This window comes from Stegostoma tigrinum, chromosome 34 (assembly GCF_030684315.1).
Source record: "Stegostoma tigrinum isolate sSteTig4 chromosome 34, sSteTig4.hap1, whole genome shotgun sequence".
NCBI classification, from domain to species: Eukaryota; Metazoa; Chordata; class Chondrichthyes; order Orectolobiformes; family Stegostomatidae; genus Stegostoma; species Stegostoma tigrinum.
In genome coordinates, this window is record NC_081387.1 from 5,638,666 (window position 1) to 5,657,213 (window position 18,548).

The window sequence follows — 18,548 nt, forward strand, 5'->3', positions numbered from 1 at the left end:
TCAAGACTGGGCATTTCTATTCTCTTCATGTTGTAGGAGAGAGAAGAGCGTGTAGTGTGGTTGAAGCAGGGGGAAAACAGACATACAATTAACTCGTCAGAGGGCCTCCCCACTTACTCATTTATCCTTTTGGTCTACTTAGGCTGAAAATTTCGCAGGAATCTATTATGTTTCTTTTTCATCTACCACTGCCCATGCAGTGCAAGGCGTTCCCTTATAATATTGCTTAATCCATCTACCAATAACTTCAGAGACAGACCCCAAGATACTCTCTTTCCTTCACTGACTTCTGTCATGCACTCGTGCTCATTCCCTTCCCTCACCATCAGTCCTGTTGGGTTTACTACTTTAACTTCTTGAATATGTTTAGGGATAGGGAGCAGCACAGACTCTCATTTAGCCCTGTGGACGTCTGATACTGCTGTTATGGAGAGGGAATGGCAGAACCCTCCTGAAAGTTAAACCAAAACACAAGCCCTAATCTGCTATGACAGGAGTAGAGGTTCCCCTCTAATAATTGGCCCCAAAGCATGCAGAGAAGCTTGCCTTTCCCCTCATAATCTGTTGAAAGAATGATCTTAAGAAAGAAAATCCCTGATCTCCACTTTACAAGGAACAATTTATTTATTTAATCCTAACAATGAACAAATTAACAGAATTACTAATGAATTGAACAATTCCCCCTTAGACTACTAACTACTCCCTAACTGAACTAGATTCTACTGGAATGCTGTTAAACACAAGTCCTACTTGTATAAACCCAATTAATAAGACAACAATAAATTAAAACTTAATCTCTCCAAGTTTGCACAGACGGTCTTCTGGAACACTCGGCTTTCTCCAGCCTTTCTTCTGTTGATCTCGCGTCACAATTGTCTTTCTGCCGCTGATTCTACTGTCAGGGATGTTTTTCTCTGTAACTGCTTCTGTGAAGACTTTTAGCTAGAAATACCATGGTACTGGTTTAATTAGATGGTGTTTTCTCTGACAGCAAACTAAAAGGTGTTGTCTCTTGGCAGTTGGCTCTCCCCTGATCTTCAGAAAACCTGTTTTACATATCCACTATTATACATCAAATTCTTACATTGGTTTTGGTGTCAACACCATCAGATTTAAAATTTTCTATCTAAGGATTTGGTTTAAATTGATTGCTAAATTTGAAAAGACTTGTTGTCTTGGTAAAAATCCTGCTTGGCTGTTCGATACAACATGTTTCCATTCAGGCAATCTCTGTGTGCACCTGCACTTCAAATTGCTGGTCAGACATCCATTTTAACTCCAAGCACTGAAAAATCACCATCTTTTAAAGGGACTATGCACTGCTTTTCACCACTATCATTTTTACCAACAAATTCTAACTTCCTGCCTTCCAATTCATGAATACTCTACCCAACTTTGCAACACTGCTCTTAATCTCAAATTAATTTTCTCATCAGGGGTTTGGACACCTCACCTGCCCATGTGGCACAATTGCATTGGTGAAGTCTGGCCATTGCGGGATATGATCTCTTTCTTACCCTTGTCTCATAAACCTTTTCCATTGTCGTTCTTACCTTGGTCTTTGAGTTTAATGATCTTCTCAAATTGTCTACATCTGGTTTACTTTCAGTTAATCTACTTGCATAACTTGTCTAAAATGCATTTTATTCAAATTCTGTAAGCTCTGAATTTTATAAATTCAGATTTCATGCTCCTTAATTAGTATTTTTTAATCCTCCAGTTCTCAGTCCACAGATCACCTCACACAATAACAGTAAAATATTATACTTAAAATTTCCCTAGCTCTCTTCAACTGTATATGTCTTGAGGATACTTCTTTAATATGCTCCCTTCCTTGCCAGTTTTATGAATGATTGTATCAGAGCTGCAATGCACATGGCATTAAACATATAGCTCTAACAACTTACAGAGTGTTCATCAGGCTTTACCTTCTGCTTGTGATTTCCCCCTTTTCTCCCCAGGGTATCTGTGTGTCATCTGAAGGGCCTCTTCACTCAACTCATTGCCACTCCTCCCAGAGTCTACATTCTTTCATTTCTGGAACATTTTGACAAAATAGCCAATCACATCTATTGGTTTGATTTTTCTTTCACCTCTTTCACTAATACTATTTCCATTGTTTTAAAGTCAGCTTCTCTATGGATCAAGAGTCAGTGATTTATGGTTTACACTGTTTTTGTGCTGTTCCAGGCACATTAATCCTTTTGTCAAGTACATGTCTTAGACCCACTGTTTACAACATTTTTCCACCACGCAGTCCAAGGTAACAATCACATTTGTACACTTACATCAGTATCCCAAGATCATATCATACATTTCTGATCCTTGTTTGATCTTATCAAAGATCTGAGTTTTTATTTATTTCTCCATATATGCTCTCAATGCCTCAGGTAGTGGGCTGGGTCATCAAATTCAGTTCTCTTAAAAGGAAAGATAAGAACATGAACATCACTAAGAGAAACTTATCAGTTTAGTGCTCTCATTTTAACTTCCCTTACACTAAAATGTGTTTTCATTTCATAGAATTCCCACTGTGTGGAAACAGGCCATTTGGCCCCACAAGTCCATACCTCCGAAAAGTATCCCACTGTGAGCCATTCCCCTACTCTGTCCCTGTAACCCTGCATTTTCTGTGGCTAATTCACCTAACCACATATCCCTGAACACCATGGGCAATTTTGTATGGCCAACCCACGTAAATTGCACATCTTTGGGCTGTGGAAGTAAACTGGAGCACCCAGCAGAAGCCCACGCAGACACGGGGAGAATGTGCAAATTCCATACAGGAAGTCACCTGAGGTTGTAATCAAACCCAGGGCACTGGTACTGTGAGGCAGCAGTGCTAATCACTGAGCCACCGTGCTGCCCAGTTTTAACCTCAATTGCTGTTACAGCCCATTATTCTATTTTTTTTGTCTTCAGTCACCACTCTCAACCCTTAATTACTTCCTCATTGAATTTTGCAATTTAACTGTTACTGTACTATCTGATTCCAGAGTGCTGAAGAGATTGGTAGTCCAATGTAACATATCATAATTTTATAATATTTTAAAACAGAAGTCAGACATTTCTGTTTGATTCAAAAATGTACTTGATTGTTCTTTCTCTGGGATGACCTCCATTTTAAAAAAAAGTTACTTGATAACACATTCTAGTCATTTGCTATAGTTCTATGCAAATTTATCCAAATTCAATATTCTGTTTACTCTCTCATTCACCAACAATTTTTGTGTGCACCGAAACCACTCAGACTGCGTACTTGCATTTCATCATTTTCCAGAATCATTTTCAATTTTCAGGTAACTATTCCCTCTAAATGTTTTAGAATGACAGGTCATGTGAGTCTTAATGTCATTTTTTAAAAGCACAATATGCTTAAATTTATCCAGGCTTGGTGGTTTTAAAATTCCTGCTACTCAATACATTTAATGTTTTTTCACAGTATTTCTCCAATGCTGACATGTGTTGGTAATAAGTGGCTTGATAGATTGAGAGTTCTTCATCCATCACTGTATTGTGGTGTTGAAAGTCTGCAAACAGATTCAGAACTTTGAAGCCATTGGCAAAAGCCTTCGGTATCTTCAGTTATCTGGAAAATAAACAGTATCGATCCATTCCATTTCAAGCTGGATAGTTTTTAACATTTTAATAATATCAATTCCATCCATTAATGTTGGAAAGAAAATGTTTAACAACTCCTCAATAAGCAATCAAATTGATTTTAAAAAAAAAGCTGGTATTCCGAGATGAACAGGATCAAAAATCACACGACAGCAAGTTATAGTCCAACAGGTTTATTTGAAGACACAAGCTTTGGGAGTCTTGCTTCTTCTTCAGGTGTCAGTGAGAGAAGTGGCATTAGACAGAGAACTAAGAAGCAAGAGATCAAAGGGTGATAGAACTGATGTGAATGCACTGAACAAACCTAAGATGGCTGTTAAATCTTTAATTGGTTAGAAAGGATTAATATGCAAATCCCAGAATTTCTTTCAAGTCACTGCCGTGAGACAACTAAAGGTTTTATCAATATACCAGAGGTGACATCTTAGGTCAGACAATGCATTTTAGGTGTGAGGCCTTGTTAGAATCTGGCTGTGTATTAATTTGGAGTCAGACTGGTTTTATTTCCAAAGTAGGAATTTATAAAATACCACACTGACTATCTAAAAATTGTGTGCTTTTTAAATAAAATAGGATGTATCTACAAATTACAACAGATTACAAATCTACAAATGCAAATTCATCTCATAGATTTATGTGTGTGTGTGTGTGTGTGTGTATGCGTGCGTATATGTGCACGCATGCTAGAGAGATAGTGTGTGTGAGTGGCAGCATGGTGTCTTAATGGTTAGCACTGCTGCCTCACAGCGCCAGCAATCTGAGTTGATTCCACCCTTGGGTGACTATCTGTTTCCTCCGGGTGCTCCGGTTTCCTCCCACAGTCCAAAGATGTGCAGGTTAGGTGAATTGGCCATGCTCAGTTGCCCATAGTGTTCAGGGATGTGTAGATTAGGTGGTTTACAGGGGAATGAGTCTGGGTTGGATGCTCTGAGGCTCGGTGTGAACTTTTTGGGCTGAAGGGCCTGTTTCCACACTGTAGGGAGTCTATGATCTATGAGTGAGTGTGGGTGAGAGAATGCATGTGTAAATGAGAGAGGGTCTGTGTGTTTGTGTGACAGAATGTGTGTGTGAGTTTGAGTGTGTATAGTGTGGTGGGGTCACCTGTAGTGTGACATGAACCCAGCATCCCTGTTGAGGCCACCCTCATGGGTACTTTCGTCGTCCACTACTTCCTAGGAGTGGAGAAACCACGCCATGTTCGTTGCAGCCTTCGCCACGTTATTGATGATGACCACCTCACAAAGATCTTCCCTTTGACTCCACTTCTCGCCTTCAAGCAATTGCTGAACCTTAAACAGACCATTGTTTGCAGCAAACTACGCAGCCTTCAGGATATCAACCACAATACCGTACAACCTTGTCATGTCAGCTTCTGCAAGACATATCAGATCATTGACATAGATACTACCATCACAAGTGGGAATGCCACCCACCATATGCATGAAAGATTCTCAGACAATGTTGTCTATTAAATGCTGCTGGGCAGGAATGCTCCAAGGCGTGGTATATGGAGGAAACGTTTTGTTCAAAAAGCACACAATTTGTTGACAGTCAATTTGGTATTTTATAAATTCCTATTTTGGAACTAAAACAAGTCTGACTCCAAATTAATACACTGCCAGATTCTAAACATGACTTCGCACCTAAAATGCATTGTCTGACCTGAGATGTCACCTCTGGTATATTGATAAAACCTTTAGTTATCTCAAAGAAGTGACTTGAAATAAATTTTGGGATTTGCATATTAATCCTTTCTAACTGATAAAAGATTTAACAGCCATCTTAGGTTTGTTCAATGTATTCACTCACTTCTATGACCCTTTGATCTTTTAACTATTAATTCTGTGCCTAATGCCACCTGTCTCACTGACACCTGAAGAAGGAGCGAGACAATGAAAGCTTGTATCTTCAAATAAACCTGTTGGACTATAACGTGGTGTTGTGTGAGTTTTGACCCTATCCACCCCCGTCCAACACCAGCACCTCCACATCATTCCGAGATGAAGTCTTCAAAGCTAGCCCTTGTCATGTCATATTTTCTCCCACAGATTTGGAAGGAAAAAAAGCTCCTCGCAGACACAGTAGCATCTGTGTACAAGCAGGAGCTTTTTTGCATATTGATTTTTTTTTGGTGATGTATGACAATCTGATCAAAGGTTAAATTTGCCTTCTTGAAATAACTGCTGTTTGGAGAGGTTTGAGACAGGCAGTTCACTGGAATGACATCTGCTCCTGTGTGAGCATTGGAGGATAAACAAGATGGATAACTCTCAGTTCACCGGATTGGGTGACCTGGCTCCAAATTCATGTGAAGACATTGCAGTATGGTGGGAGTGGAGGACTAGAGGAAACAATCTTGGCACCCTTCACACTGGAATGATTCATATCTGAAATGAGTTTATTGATGTTCTAGGAGGGTCAATAAATGTTCTGGGGTTATATTACAAAACTCATGCTGTGTGAGTGCATTAATGGACTGAGAGATACACTGACTATATCAAATCTTTTTTTACACAGTTCACACTTGAATGATTTCTCACCACTATTTGGCTGTTATTGCTTCAGAAGATTAAACATGTGACAGAAAGCCTTGTCAGAAACATTACATCTGAAGAATTTCCTCTCTTTGTCAATTCTCTGGTGTCCTTGGAGGGTAGAAGATTCAAATGTGATCATAAAACTCTCGCTTGAAGGTTTATTCCCCTATGTGAATTATTTGATAGAGTAGAAGTTTTGATGACAGCAAGAATGATTTGTCACACAGCTTACATGGCTTCTCCCCTGTGTGAATGTATCTGTGTATATGGAGGGTGGTTGAGTTTGAGAATGTTTTGTTACATATCTCACATTTGTATGGTTTCTCGCCTGTGTGAATGTGTACATGGAGATCTGATGACCCAGAGAATGATTTTCCACATTCTTTACACATGAATAGTTTTTCTCCGGTGTGAATCAGCTGATGGGGCTGGAGGTATGAAGATTTGTAAAGGGTTTGTCACACCTTGCACACACGTTTTCTCATCAGTGTGAATGTGTTTGTGTTGCATGAGTGTCGATGCCTGTGTGAAGGCTCCATCATACACTTCACACTGAAGGATTTTTCTCCTACGTAGATCCTCTGATGCCTCAGGAGATCGAGGATTGGGTGAAAGCCCTCTCTCATATTTCACATCTGAATGGTTTCGCACTTGTGTGAATACGTTGGTGTATACGGAGAGCTCATAACTGTGGGAATGATTTGTCACACACTTTGCATGTGAATAGTTTCTCTCCTTTGTGAACATTTGTGTGCACAGAGGGACCATGAATCAGACAATGATTTGTCACACACCTCTCATCAGAATAGTGTTTGTCCTGTGTGAATGTGTTGGTGTTCCTGGAGGGCTGATGACCATGAAAATAATTTGTTGCAGACTGTGCATTTGAATGGTTTCTCCCCAGTGTGACTGCTTTGATGTACACAGAGGGATGATGAGTTTGAGAATGATTTGTCACATGCTTCGCAAGTAAATGGTTTCTCCCTCGTATTAAGGCATTGGTGTCTGAGCAGGGCTGATGACCACAATAACGATTTGTAACAGGCTTCACAACTTAAACAGCTTTTCCCCAGTGTGAATGAGTTGGCGTCTGTGGGGGTCCAATGACTCCAGAATGATTTGTCACACACCTCACACATGAACGGCTTCTCCCCTATACGAGCATGTTGATATCTGCAGACATCTGATGACAGGGAGAATGATTTATCACAGACCTCGTACATTCATGGTTTCTCCCTTGTGTGAATGTGTTGGTGTACACAGAGGGACGATAACCACAAAAATGATTTGTCGTACAACTTGCACGTAAATGGCTTTTTGCCGGTATGAATGTGCCAATGTTTCAGTAAGTCTGAGGATTCTGTAAACCCTTTGTTACATGTTTCACATTTGAAGCACTTCTTCCCAGTGACAATGCGCTAGTGCCTGCAGAGGTCTGCCTGTGAAAATGATTTGGTGCATATTACACATGAATGGTTTTTCTCCATTTTCCCTGTCAATGTGGCAGTGTTTTACCAGGGCTGCTGATTCTACAAAGTTCTTGTTACACACCTCACACTTGAAGGGCTTCTCCTCAGTGTGAATGTGTCGGTATTTTATGAGAGTTGATGAGTGTTTGAAGGTTTTATCACACACCTCACACTTCAATAATTTCTGTTCCATGTGACTGCTTGTCAAGGTTGGACAGCAGATGGACCTTGCATGTTTGTTGATCTTATGAGCAATGTGGAGGCCTCCTTAGATATCTCACACTGAATAGTCTCTCACAAGGAGGAAAGAATTTGTGGTTCATGTGACTTAAATGATTGAAGTTCTCACCACAGTTGAAACCACTCACACTTCTTCTCAAATCTTAGTCCTGATGGAAGGTTCCACACCATGACTGGTTTCAGGTCTTATGGTATGTCAGAGCTCCCCAACTCAGTCATTTTCTAGATGATCATTTTACTGTCCAACTTTATCAGTGTTCAACAATGCTGCATGGGGGCTAGTGTCTTCCTACTGTTGTTCTTTGGGTGATGGTCAGGATCTCTCTGTAGTGTTTCTCCTCTTTGGTGTTGAATGGTGCAATTATTCTGTAAAACAGGAAAGGATAACATGACTTCTTCTAAATGCCTTTTCCCCTTTGCTGCAGGGACTGATTTCTAGTTTGGAGTGACTGCCAGTTTGCTGTTCTTTTTGAGGACCAGAAGCAATGGTTTTCCCCCCACCTCAATTTACTGTTCCCAATAGCGACCAGGAACATACAACATGATATCTCTCCTTCGCTCAGCCCCAGTCTTCCCATTTGGGCAGTGTGTAAAATAAACGATCATTTCACCAATTCATTCTAAGGTCATGCTGGATTGGCAATTACCAGTTTTACCCTGACATTTGATGTTTAATGTTAAAAATACTGCAAGGGAAGTGCCAGGGAAACTGAAAATTCTGATGGGCAACCCCTGCATCCAGAAGCATCCCAAAAAGTCCCTTAAAGGCAGAGAAGTCAGAGGCTTCAATTCTGAGGCTTCTGACTCACTTCAGCTCAGTTGAACAAAATGTGTTGGCACAAGCTTGGAAGGCCAAAGGGCCTGTTCCTGTGCTGTATTGTTCTTTGTTCTTAATAGCTGCTGAGGAAATTAGAAACCTACTCTAACTTCTGACTAACTATTAAACTGAAAATCTGGCTCACCTTCCCTGTCCCAAACTACACTTCCTTGACACCTTATGGACCTGACAGCCAACCTTCTCAACACCACCATGACCCGAGCCTCCCCACAAACCTGACCCACCAACCTCTCCCCACCTGATTCAACCCTACTGGAATGGAAGCAAACTCTGCACTTCTCCTGACACCACTCACATTAGCTCCTTCAGGGAGACAGCTCTTTTTCTTCTCTCATTGTCTCAGTTGTGCCACTTTAACAGGCCAATTTTCCCTCAGAGGAATTATATAAATCAAGTCCTCTGTTCCCAGAAGGCTAAACGAATTAAGGTTAAAGGGCAAATGTAAGGAATCAGGGAGTTAAACCTAGATACCAATTATCTAATCATACCCATCAAATTAAAGGGGAGAACACATCCTCACCCAGTATCCAAGAGTCTGTGATTGGCAAAACTTCCCTCATCAGGAAGGTCATTGCATGTACGAAAGTTACAACCTTGCTGTTGGGTGTTGATAGGCAGGGGACCTTGTTGAATGCAGCATGTAGCCTTGCCTCTCCTGTTTTACAGGGGCAGTGGAAGAGTTGGATGACCCATTCACTCATGGGCTACTGATGCCTTTAACTGGAACTAAAGGCCCAACCCCATCTGACCAGAGGTGGGCCTGCACGTCTTCCTTTGAAAGCTGGTGCCAGGTAAGGATAAATATCTTATCAGGGGCTCCCTGTGTCCACTGGAGGCATTCCCTTCCAAGTCATACCCCCATGTAACCCTCCACTTTCTGGGGAAAAAAAAAATCACATTGGCCAGTGGGTTGTTCTTGAAAACAAAAGACGAAATGTGGGATTTTGCGGAGTCTATTGCTCTGATGTTCTGGCACATTTGGCAGAGTTCTGAATCATACAGAGTTGTCTCTGAAGTCTTGGGGACAGTTTGGTCAGGAAGTAGAATCTTGAAAATGTTCTTTCAAAAGAACAAATAGGTTTTACTCTGAATTGTTGCAGACAGCTTTCTTTTCAGAATTGGGAGAAAGCAGCTGGAAAGCTTATTTGACCAGGCTTATCTTAAACTGAGCAAAATTAAACAAGGATCTCTCCAAGCCACTGACATCCCAGGAGGATCACAGCAGAGCAAAAAGCTATGTGATTTTCAGGAGACTGTTTAAAAAAAACTCCAATATCCACAGTGAAATTCCAAAGAAAAACACAAAACTTGAAATAAACTTTTTTCCACAAGCATTCAAAACTTTAGTTCTCCAAGTAATATTGTCATGGAGTAGACCAAAATCCTGGTTCTGTGTGAGTTTGACCCCATCCCTTCATGCTGCTTCTGTTATTCCAATTTTAAAAAAACTCAGGCCTCACAACCTGTTTATTGGCTTGGAACCTCTGTCTCCTCCTCTCTACATAAAACAAAAGAACAAAACATACCTCTTAAAGCCATAGTTTTGCCATGAAATTAGATTTGAAGCATCTTCGTAACATACAGAAAGGACATTTATCCCTTCATTTGTCACATTGGTTTGCATGTGTGTGAGGGGAAGCTCAATGCCAACTTTTGGGCACTTTTTTTCCAATGTCCCCTGAACCAGGACCGCACATCCGAACATCAAGCCATTATTGCCAGGACTGTCTCTGACCTCATTACCTTTGGAGATCCTGCCCTCCCACACACTGCCTTCAATCCTGTACTATCCCAACCCCAGACAGCCAGCTTATACCTCCTTCCCAAAACCCACAAACCAGACTGCCCGGGTAGGCCCATCATATCAGACTGTTCCTGCCCCACCATTCTAATTTCCTCCTACCTTGACTCCATCCTCTCTCAACTGGTCTAGACCCTGCCACCCATATCCGTGACGCCTCTGATGCCCTCCATCAAATTGATTATTTCCAGTTCCCTGACCCTAAGTGTCTCATGTTCACAATGGATGTCCAATCCCTCTACACCTCCATTCCCACCAGGATGGTTTGGCAGCTCACAGTTTCTTCCCCGACTACAGACCTGAACACTCCCTGTCCATCAACATTCTCCTCTGACTGGCTGAGCTTATTCTGTAACTGAACAATTTCTCCTGTAATGCATCTCACTTCTGCCAAGTCAAAGGAGTAGCTATGGCACCTGTGTGGGTCCCAGTTACACCTGCCTCTTTATGGGGGATGTGGAACAAACCTTGTTCCAGTTCTACACTGGCATCTCCCCAACTTTTTTTTTCAGGTACACCAATGACTTCTTTGATGCTACTTCATACTCCTGCCAGAACCTAGAAAAATTTGTTCATTTTGCCTCCAATTTCCACCCTTCTATAAATTTCACATTGTCCATTTCCAACACTTCTTTCCTTTTCTTGACCTCTGTCATTATTTCAGGGAATACACTGTCCACTGCCATCCACTAACATAGAACATAGAACATTACAGCACAGTACAGGCCCTTTGGCCCTCCATGTTGTGCCGTCCTGTCATACCGATCTGAAGCCCATCTAACCTACACTATTCCATGTACGTCCATATGCTTATCCAATGACAACTGAAATGTACTACAATGCTCCTGACTGCTATTGCTACTTTCACTACAGCTGTGCACACCCCATGACTCCAAGGACTCCTTCCCATTCTCCCAGTTCCTTTGCCTATGTTCCAACTGTTCAGATGATGCTACCTTCCAAAACAGTGCTGCTAACATGGTTTGCTTCTTCCATAACTGTAGTTTCCCACCCACTGTGGTTAACAGGGCCCTCAATTGCATCTGACCTATCACCTATGCTTCAATCCTCGTCCCTTCCTATCACTCACAACAGCTTGATTGGCTCCCCCTTGTCCTCACTTTTCATCCCACCTGCCTTCACATTCAACAGATCATTCTCCCCATTTCAGTCAACTCCAGCAGAATGCCACCACCACGCTTCCCAACACTCCGCCTGACTGCATTTCACAGGGATCATTCCTTTTGGGACACACTGGTCCATTTCATAATCACCAATACCACTGCCCCTTTCAATGGCACCTTCTCATAGAATCACAGAAGGTGTAACACCTGCCCCTTCACCTCCTCCCTGTTCACCAGCCAAGGACCTAAACAGTCTTTCCAGGTAAAACAGTCATTGACCTGTACCTCCTCCAATCTTATGAGTTATATCCAATGCACCCAATGTGGCTTTCTCTACATTGGAGACCTCAAACACAGACTGGGTCACCGTTTTGCAGAATACCTACAGTCTGTGCGCAAGCATGACCCTGACTTGCCCGTAGCTGGTCATTTTAACACAGTGACCTGCTTGCATACCCACTTGTCTGTCATCTGCATGCTGCAGTGCTCCAGTGAATCACAGAGTGAGCTGGAGGAACAACATCTCATCTTTGGACTAGGCACTTTACAGCCTTCTCAACTTAACGCTGAGTTCCACACCTTCAAATTGTGAACCAACTCCCATTTCTTCCCTTTTAGCTTTACTTGTTACATTCTCCCATTTCTTCCCTTTCTTTTAGCTTTACTTCTTACATTCTCTGTCACTATTGTTATGACCAGACCCCCTCAAAATATTTTAAGAAGGTAGCCTAGACCCTAACTTTTTCTTATTTTAAAGATAGATGTGACATGTGTACTCTAGATATGATGCACTGGTCAACCTACTTGATGTTAAGCAAAACACAATGTATTTAAACAGTATAGCTAAAATACAAACAAAATAAATAGCAATTTAGAATAACATTACCATTGGAAAACTTAACTGAATAATAACATAGTACCTGTTACTAAATAACTGTTCCAATACAGTAACTTCCCATAAATACACCCCTTGGCAAAAAGGTAAATTCAGACACAGATTCTTACATGCCGTTCAACATCAAGACAGATTTCAGAGAATGTCACAGTTATGAATCATTTATTGAAGCTTCAACTCTTCTGTGATCGCAACAGTTCTCACTGCTACAGCTGAAAACAAAGCTAGACAGCCCGATCTGGGAGAACTAGCCATTCCTCTTCCACTGTTACAACTGCTTTTTTTTAAAAAAAAGGCCTCTCAACCTATTGACTTAGGCCTCCTCCCATAGCCACTTTGGCGCCTCTGCCTTTACAACCTCTCTTCAACAAAACCCAGGACAAAATAACTAAATGACAGCATTGTCACACTATGTCCTGTTTCTGCCACTCCCATTCCAGTGGGACTGTCTGTTCTATCCAGTCTGGCAGTTGGACATATCATTGTTCTGCCATTTTCACATTCCGATCACTTAATCTGCACTATCAACATCTTTTCTTCACTGGCACCGTACACTCCACCACCCCCAAACTATAGCATAAATGCTGCCCCTTCCACACTTCACTTCAGCTCTGCTGAAGACTCATCTAGACTCAAAATATTAGCTTGCGGTCTCTCCACAGATGCTGTCTGACCTGCTGTGATCTCACATTTGTTTTTTTCAGCATACATTACAGCATCTGCAGTAATCTGCTCCTATGGATGTCTGTCTCTGAACCTGTTTGCACTGCCCTCTGTGTTGGATGCCTGCAAAACAGATGAGCCTTCTCCAATTGATCAGAATATCAAAAATGTCCAGTTTTCTAACAGTTCTGGTTTTCAGATAGCCATACTTTGGATGACTTCACTAACGTGGCGATTCTGCATAGTCTTTTTCACCTAAAACATTGAATGTTCTCCCTATCCTCATCTTTAGAAGATGGAGATGAGAGAGGAATGGCAGAGAGATAAGAATTAGAAAGAGAATAAATAAGGGTAATTGAGATGAGGAATTACTGGTGAAGATGAGGGTAAATTACTCTGCAGAGTAAATCACATAATTAAATTTAAGACAACATTCAGAGAATAGTCTCAGAGCTCATGGGGCTTTTATGGACTAGCTGCTTGTCTAAGATGCTGGGACTGATACACAGCGCCCTTGTGCAATTGAAGGTCAACCTTCCCTCCCACCCCAGTGCGACTGTTCGTTCTTTCTAGCCTGGCAGTTAGACACATTATTATTCTGCCATTCTCACATTCCAATCACTTATCTGAACTATCAATATCTTTTCATCCCCAGCACTCCATACTTCACCACCTGCACACCCCTCCCCAACTATTGCATAAATGCTGAGCCCTCTGAACTTCAGCTCTGATGAAGTGTTGTTTAGATGAGAAGCATTAGCTTGCTGTCCCTCCATGGATGCTGTTTGACCTGCTGTGAAGTCCAACATTTGTTGTCTTCAGCTGAGGCAGACTTCCACTTGCCATTATTACCTAGACTACAAAAGAGCAATGCCACAAACAGGAATTAATATCTCCCTAGTTCACGTCACAATCCCCAACAACCATTCCAACCCACCAATACCTTCCTCTGGATTGTAAGAGATGCAACACCTGCTACACACCACCTCCCTCACCTCCATCCAGGGCACTAAACAGTCCTTCCAGATAAAACAGAGCTTTACCTGCATCTCCTCCAACATGGTCTATTGCATCTGGTGCTCCGGAAGTGGTCTTCTCTACTTTGGTGAGACCAAACATAGACTAAGTGACTGTTTCGCTGAGCATCTTCGTCTGGCCCACAATGACCAGCCTAACCTCCCAGTCATCGCCCAATTCAACTCCCCCCTCTCCCACCAATTCTGTCTCTGAAATGTTCATCCTGGGCCTCCTCAAGTATTGCTGCAATTCAGAATGCAATTTTGAAGAACAACACCTTATCTTCTGGCTGGGCATCCCACACCCAAAGGACTTGACATTGAGTTCCCCAATTTCAAATAATCTTCCCACCCATCCCAGGCTCCCTTTCCAGCCTCCCATCCAAGTCATCTTCTGACCCTCCCTTTCAGCCACCGACTGGATTCATCCCTCTCATTGACCAACCAAGTCACACCGGCTACCAATGTCCATCTAACACCACTATTCTGCTACCCCCCGCTTTAATCTGCAGCTCCCCCGACCCCCATATCCAGTCCTAGCTTCTCCTTTTCTCCAGACACTGCCTGGCTTGCTGTGTTCTTCCAGCTTCCTGTTTGTCTAGCTTGAATTCCAGCATCTACAGTTTTTCTTGTCTGTAATTAATATCTATGCATCTGCCAACAGAGGGCAGTGCCAAGACATTCAGAGGCAGACATCTACATGCCATATTGACCTAAAACTCAAAAGAAGCCTCCCAGGGCTGTGCCACAAATAGGAATGAATGTCTCTGCATATTCCAAATTAAGACTTCATGCCCATATTGTGCTCCATTTGGGCAATTGGTTTGCCCGGAATGCAGCAGCTAAGATGACACACAGCTTAAGCAACAGCCTTTAAGGAGGCCATCATTAGCCTCTACCAGAAGAAGAAAAAACATTTGCTTGAACACAAAGCCAGGAAGGGAAGGTGTCAATTAGAAACATGGGCTGCTGTTGGCCTCTGGTCACTCCCATTTCTGATTGTTATATTCTCATATTTCCTGGTCTTTGAACCACATCTGCAGGCCACCCCTGTCTCTGATATCTACCAAGAGTCACAGTGACCTGAATTACTCATCACTGAACCTCCCTAGGGATATCCAGCAGCATTGTGCATTTTACAGGTTCCATAATCAAAATCCAGGAAAATCCAAAACCTGGCATGGTTTCCTGCTTGACAATGCAGATTTTGGATTGTAGACCTGTAACAATTTGTTTCAAAAGGTTCTCCTGTTTATGTGACACAATTGAAAAGATATATTATCTGTGGGCTTATATTTTTCTGAAATAATTGCTGCCACAGCTTGTATTCTGGAGTCAGGAATATGACTGACGGTTGGTGTCTGAACACCCCAAATCGAAAGCATGATTTGAAGAACTGCCTCAAAACACGCTCAATCAACAGAAACTTGCCACTCCCATTATTACAGTCTAGAGTCATTTCTACAGTTGGTACCAACTTCTGCATGATGTTTAATAAATCAGTTTTGAAGATCGTGTAAGTTGAATTTATACTTGATGTGACAATTTCAGCTTGATTACAATGATAAAGCTGACAAAATCTAGTGTAAACCTTTGGTTGCAACCTGAGCACTTGTGACCATGCTGTCAAGGAGCAAATATTTTTAAAAATTGGGATATGTTCAACTGAAGTAGTTTTATTTGGAGACGGTATATTATTTTCTGATTGGCTTCATGATCGACGCAGTGTGTGAGCATCTACAGGATAATGTCTTCATTCATTTTACAACATGTGCGTTTCTCAATGAAAGGCGCAAGAGGGCAGGTTCTACAGGGAACCCAGGGCCTGAGGAATTATGCATGTGACCCCAGCAACATCTTTAATCCATGTTCATGAAATAATCCATCTGGAGTTGGATTAGAATTCACAACCTACAAAGTTCTTCTCAGTGTCGGAGGCCAATCCAAGATTTAAGCGTAAAATATACTGTCTTGTACTCCAGAATATTACTGAGGCATTGAAGAGATTAGCAATAGGGAGGGGCAAAGCCAAGGGAAGAATTAAGAATAAATTTAAGATGGCATGAAAGCCAGCACTGAGCTAACTTGGAATGAGTTTTATCTTGAGTTTTATTTCTGACACTGTCAGAACTGTGTCTAAACAACTGAACTACCCGAGTGAAGGAAAGCGTAATAGTTCATCAGCAGTACTGATTGAAAATAATCCTTCCAGATGTTCATCCTAGCTGACACCAGGGACTTTACCATCTTTCACACCCTCAGGAACCCAGACCCAAAGACAACCCTGGGAGTTTTGCTGAACAAAGAGACCTAGGGATGAGGGTGCTTGAAAGTGGAGTCACAGGTAGAGTGGTGAAGATGATGTTTGGCATGCTTGCTTTCATTGGTTAATGCACTGAGTATAGAAGTTGAGACATCATCTTGTGGCTGTACAAGACTTTGGCCAGGCCACTTTTAGAATACTGCGTACAATTCTGGATGCCCTGCTACAGGAAGGATGCTGTTAAACTTGAAATGGTTCAGAAAAGGTTTTATAAGAATGTTGCCAGGACTTGGAATGTTTGAGCTGTAGGGAGACACTGAATAAGCTGGAGCTTTTTCCCTGGAATGACGGTACAGAGATTTATCAAATCATGAGGGTATGGATAGGGTGAATAGCCAAGATCTTTTTTTCCCCAGGGTAGGGGGGTCCAAAATTAGAAGGCATAGGTTTAAGGTGAGAGAGGAAAAATTTAAAAGGGACCAGAGGTATATATGTGTGTGTGTGTGTGTGTTTCTAATAGAATGAGTTGCCAGAGGAAGTGGTGGAGCTGGGTCCAATTTCAACATTTTAAAGACATTTGGATTTGTACATGAACAGGAAGAGTTTACAGGGACATGGGCCAAATGCCAGCAAATGGGACTTGATCAGCTGAGGCTATCTGGGCGGCATGGACGAATTGGACTGAAGGGTCCATTTCTGTACTTTATGACTCTATGACCTGCACCTCTAACTAGTTACCACTTTAACTCAAACTTGTTGATCAAACTCAAACTCAAATCAAAAGTTGTCAGTTTATGGTAGCGGGTATTTTGTACACAACTTGAGATTTAACCCCGTGAAAACCAAACCCAAAACAACAGAAATTTTAAGTTGTTGTCAGCCATTGTTTAGTTAACCATATTACTTCTAAAGTAAGAGGTTTGTGGATTTAGGTTTCACTTCACAAAATATATTGAGTGCAGAAATCTTACTGTCGGATTCTGAATGTTTCAGTGAATGGGACAACAAAACACTAACAAATGAGGTAAAAACCGAAGGAACTGCGGATGCTGTAAAGCAGGAACAAAAACAAGAGTTGCTGGAAAAGCTCAGCAAGCTGGCAGCAGTTGAGAATAAAACATCAGAGTTAACGTTTTGGGGCTGGTGACACGTCCTCTGAGTTCTATTCTGAGTTCATTTTCTGCAGAAGGGTCTCCACCCAAAACATCAACTTTCCTGCTCCTCTGATGCTGCCTGGCCTGCTGTGTTCCTCCAGCTCCACACTTTGTTATCTCCGACTCCAGCATCGGCAGTTCTTACTATCTCTGAAGGTCAACATGTTGGTGTGATGGATTGTAGGAACTCAAGTCTGTAGATACTCACTCCTGCTGCCTCATCATACTTAAGATTCTCCCAGACAGCACTGTACAAATAATACTTGGTATTGACCCATCATTCGAAAAGGATCTATCTATAATCCACATCACTGAAAAAATATCTTGAGTAAATAAATAATGCAGACTTTTAAAAATATCTTTAAGGGTGGAATCTCACCCAAACTCCTCAGAACACTTTACCATGACCCAGTCATCAATTTCAGAGAAAAATCATTTCAAATACAATAGACCTTTCCAAAAAAATGTATGTTTCTGTATGTCTCCCAATCCTGATGGTCCAAAGTGACATCAAACCTTAGCAATACATCAAGGAGCTTGTTTTCATCATACAAACCCATTAATTGGAGCCTGTATAGCCCATAGAGCAATTGGTTATCACTGTTGCAAGATGCTCATCCCCCAGGTGAACTGAACAACATTTTGGAATTTCTAATCCTTTGACCCTCCATTCACCACTATGGTGGCCCTATAACTGGCAATTTGGTTTATCCACTCCCTCAAACCCAGCTTGTACATTCTTGCTTCGAACATTACATTTACCTTTGGTCAACCTCCTGCTGTTCAAGTCCACAGGACGAAAATTTGAGTATATTTGGTCCACAACTGATTTAGGCATCCATTACCAGGTCTGACCAGACCACATTAAATATTAGTGATCCTCCTTTCCTGTCAAACTGTTCATTTCTCCAGGACCACCCTGACAAG

General features: G+C 41.8%; 1 protein-coding gene across 1 annotated transcript in view; it reads right to left on the reverse strand.

The window, feature by feature from the left end:
* Window positions 1-265: 265 nt before the first annotated feature.
* The window catches only part of LOC125446358 (zinc finger protein 271-like), a 62,837-nt gene continuing 44,554 nt past the window's right edge, over window positions 266-18,548 (reverse strand). The window contains exons 4-5 of the mRNA XM_059639646.1: window positions 6,162-8,233; window positions 266-3,589 (exon numbers count right to left, since the gene is read on the reverse strand). The gene's annotated coding sequence lies outside the window, so the exon portion shown is untranslated. The remainder of the gene's footprint in view (window positions 3,590-6,161; window positions 8,234-18,548) is intronic.